Source organism: Schistocerca gregaria, chromosome 4, assembly GCF_023897955.1.
Source record: "Schistocerca gregaria isolate iqSchGreg1 chromosome 4, iqSchGreg1.2, whole genome shotgun sequence".
In the NCBI taxonomy this organism is placed as follows: Eukaryota; Metazoa; Arthropoda; class Insecta; order Orthoptera; family Acrididae; genus Schistocerca; species Schistocerca gregaria.
This window is the reverse complement of record NC_064923.1, coordinates 521,771,591-521,776,301: the sequence shown is the minus strand read 5'-3', so window position 1 is coordinate 521,776,301 and position 4,711 is coordinate 521,771,591.

The following is a 4,711-nucleotide window of genomic DNA, read 5'->3' as shown; positions in this document are numbered from 1 at the left end:
AACAAATTAAAAAATAGTAAACCTGAAACTATGACATAATTAACTAAAGATGTAAGGGTTTATCTATAGATAATGTGTTTAATTTAGCAAAGCAATTTCCAAAGTATTAACCAAATGATGATGTACACTCATTTTATTTTTCACAAGCATTTGCCAGATCTTTACTTAAAAATTGTGATGACTTAAAGAAAATACATTTCACATTAGAATATTTAATGCCCCCCCCCCCCCCCCCCCCCCCCCCCCCATGAACCATGGACCTTGCCGTTGGTAGGGAGGCTAGTGTGCCTCAACGATACAGAAAATCATACCATAGTTGCAACTACAATGGAGGGGAATCTGTTGAGAGGCCAGACAAAGGTGTGGTTGCTGAAGAGGGGCAGCAGCCTTTTCAGTAGTTGCAGAGGCAACAGTCTTGATGATTGACTGATCAGGCCTTGTAACACTAACCAAAACGGCCTTGCTGTGCTGGTACTGCGAACAGCTGAAAGCAAGGGGAAACTACAGCTGTAATGTTTCCTGAGGGCATGCAGCTTTACTGTATGGTTAAATGAAGATGGCGTCTTCGTGGGTAAAATATTCCGGAGGTAAAATAGTCCCCCATTTGGATCTCCTGGTGGGGACTACTCAGGAGGAAGTTGTTAACAGGAGAAAGAAAACTGGCGTTCTACGGATCGGAACGTGGAATGTCAGATGACTTAATCGGGCAGGTAGGTTAGAAAATTTAAAAAGGGAAATGGGTAGGTTAAAGTTAGATATAGTGGGAATTAGTGAAGTTCAGTGGTAGGAGGAACAAGACTTTTGGTCAGGCGAATACAGGGTTATAAATACAAAATCAAATAGGGGTAATGCAGGAGTAGGTTTAATAATGAATAAAAAAATAGGAGTGCGGGTAAGCTACTACAAACAGCATAGTGAACGCATTATTGTGGCCAAGATACACACAAATCCTATGCCTATCATAGTAGCACAAGTTTGTGTGCCAACTAGCTCTGCAGATGACAAAGAAATTGAAGAAATGTATGATGAAATAAAAGAAATTATACAGATAGTGAAGGGAGACAAAAATTTAATAGTCATCGGTGACTGGAATTTGGTAGTAGGAAAAGGGAGAGAAGGAAACATAGTAGGTGAATATGGATTGGGGGGAAGATATGAAAGACGAAGCTGCCTGATAGAATTTTGCACAGAGCACAACTTAATCATACCTAACACTTGGTTGAAGAATCATAAATGAAGGTTGTGTACATGGAAGAAACCTGGAGATACTGACAGGTTTCAGATAGTTTATATAATGTTAAGACAGAGATTTAGGAACCAAGTATTACATTGTAAGACATTTCCAAGGGCAGATGTATACTGTGACCACAATCTATTGGTTATGAACTGTAGATTACAACAAAGGAACTGCAAAAAGGTGGGAATTTAAGGAGATGGAACCTGGATGAACTGACTAAACCAGAGGTTGTACAGGCTTTCAGGGAGAGCAGATGGGAACAATTGACCAGAATGGGGGAAAGAAATACAGTAGAAGACGAATGGGTAGCTTTGAGGGATGAAATAGTGAAGGCAGCAGAGGATCAAGTAGGTAAAAAGATGAGGGCTAGTGAAATCAGTGGGTAACAGAAGAAATACTGAACTTAATTGATGAAAGGAGAAAATATAAAAATGCAGTATATGAAGCAAGCAAAAAGGAATACAAACGTCTCAAAAATGAGATTGACAGGAAGTGCAAATTGGCTAAGCAGGCATGGCTAGAGGACAAATGTAAGGATGTGGAGGCTTATCTCACTAGGGGTAAGATAGATACAGCCTACAGGTACATTAAAGAGACCTTTGGAGAAAAGAGAGCCACTTGAATGAATATCAAGAGCTCAGATGGAAACCCGGTTCTAAGCAAAGAGGGAAAAGCAGAAAGGTGGAAGGACTATATAGAGGGTCTATACAAGGGTGATGTACTTGCGGACAATATTATGGAAATGGAAGAGGGTGTACATGAAGATGAAATGGGATATACAATACTGCGTGAAGAGTTTGACAGAGCACTGAAAGACCTGAGTTGAAACAAGACCCTGGGAGTAGACAACATTCCATAAGAAATACTGATGGCCTTGGGAGAGCCAGTCCTGACAAAACTCTTCCATCTGGTGAGCAAGATGTATGAAACAGGTGTAATACCCTCAGATTCAAGAAGAATATAATAATTCCAATCCCAAAGAAAACAGGTGTTGACAAATGTGAAAATTACCAAACTATCAGTTTAATAACTCACAGCTGCAAAATACAAATGCGAATTCTTTACAGATGAATGGAAAAACTGATAGAAGCTGACCTCGGGGAAGATCAGTTTGGATTCCATAGAAATGTTGGAACACGTGCGGCAATACTGACCCTACAACTTATGTTAGAAGCTAAAATTAAGGAAAGGCAAACCTACGTTTCTAGCATTTGTAGACTTAGAGAAAGCTTTTGACAATGTTGACTGGAATACGCTTTTTTTAAATTCTAAAGGTGGCAGGAGTAAAATACAGGGAGCGAAAGGCTATTTACAATTTGTACAGAAACCAGATGGCAGTTATAAGAATCGAGGGGCGTGTAAGGGAAGCAGTGGTTGGGAAGGGAGTGAGACAGGTTTGTAGCCTCTCCCCAATGTTATTTAAACTGTATATTGAGCAAGCAGTAAAGCAAACAAAAAAAAAAAAAAATTGGGAGTAGGTATCAAAATCCAGGGAGAAGAAATAAAAACTTTGAGGTTCACCAATGACATTGTAATTCTGCCAGAAACATCAAAGGACTTGGAAGAGCAGTTGAATGGAATTAACAGTGTCTTGAAAGAAGTATATAAGATGAACATCAATAAAAGCAAAACGAGCATAATGGAATGTAGTCGAGTTAACTCAAGTGATGCTGAGGGAATTAGATTAGGAAATGAGACACTTAAAGTAGTATAGGAGTTTTGCTATTTGGGGAGCAAAATAACTGATGATTGTCGAAGTAGAGAGGATATAAAATGTAGACTGGCAATGGCAAGGAAAGCTTCTCTGAAGAAGAGAAATTTGTTAACATCGAGTATAGATTTAAGTGTCAGGAAGTCGTTTCTGAAAGTAATTGTATGGAGTGTTGCCATGTATGGAAGTGAAACATGGACAATAAATAGTTTGGACAAGAAAAGAATAGAAGCTTTCGAAATGTGGTGCTACAGAAGAATGCTGAAGATTATATGGGTAGATCACATAACTAATGAGGAGATATTGAATAGGATTGGGGAGAAGAGAAGCTTGTGGCACAAATTGACTAGAAGAAGGAATTTGTTGGTAGGACATGTACTGAGGCATCAAGGGATCACAAATTTAGCATTGGAGGGCAGCGCGGACGGTAAAAATCGTAGATGGAGACTAAGAGATGAATAAACTAAGCAGATTCAGAAGGATGTAGGTTGCAGTAGGTACTGGGAGATGAAGGAGCTTGCACAGGATAGATTAGCATGGAGAGCTGCACCAAACCAGTCTCAGGACTGAAGACCACAACAACAACATGTCTGTGTGTATATTTTGGTCATCAGACAAATGAAAAATAACAATATACATTGTCGCAATGCGACTACAAAACATTTACCCGTACCTATTGATTACAAAGTGCACACGAACACAGAGGCATGTGACCTCAAATAAAACTGATCAATTAATACTGCTTCACATGCAAATATAAATGACAACATTTCCACATAATCATAATGATCTAAGTATGAGGTAATGCAAAATCTTTTGCATTATGAAGGCAAAGCTACTACACGTAAACAATTATAGGCAACACAAGGGCATATAGTACATGAGTCGGTTTCAGTTCCATGAAAAATGAGTTCTTTAAGAAGTGATTTAAGAAAGGATGAATAGCATTTCCTTAGTAATTCATAAACCAGAATAATATTCCTTATACTCTCCCCAATGCAGGAGGCTATGCCAAAGCGTAGTTTTTGTGTATTACTTTGCGTCAATAATATTCGGATTTCTGAATATGTTCAGAGAGTTTACTGAATTCGTCTAGTCCCTGTGGTAATCTGGATAGTGCATATGCGGTAATATTCTGATAGCTTTTTATGTATATTATTTCAAAATTGAATTCCTGCAGGTACAAACACCCTCTAGGTAGGCTTTGGTGTAACAGTTTATGTGTTAAAAGAAAAGATAATGAATGGTGATCATAATAGACCCTAGCGTTTTTACCCCAAAGAAAATACTCAAATTTCTTAAATGCCCAAATTACTGCTAAACATTCCAGTTCTGATACGGAATATGATCTTTCTGCCTCTGATAAAGTTCTGCTGGCAAAGCTGATGACTTTGGGAACTGTTTCTCCTTCTTCTTCTTGTATGTGGAACAAACATGCCCCCAGCCCCTGAGATGAGGTATCTATGCTTATACAAAAGTCCTTCAACATGTCAGGAAGGCTCAAAATATTTGCTGATAGTAAAGCATTTTTAATTTTGGTTAAGTCCTCCTGGCATCTCTCATCCCATAGCCAAGGTTTATTCTTTCTCAACAGGTTAAGAAGGGCATCGCTATTCATAAGCTGTTGTTGTATAAATTTTCAAAAAAAGTAGGGTAATCCTAGGTATGCTTTCAATTGTGTTTTGTTCCTTGGGGGTGGGCAATTACGTATGGCATCTAGTTTCTTTGGGTCAAGCTATATGGAAAAATAAAAAAAACTTCAA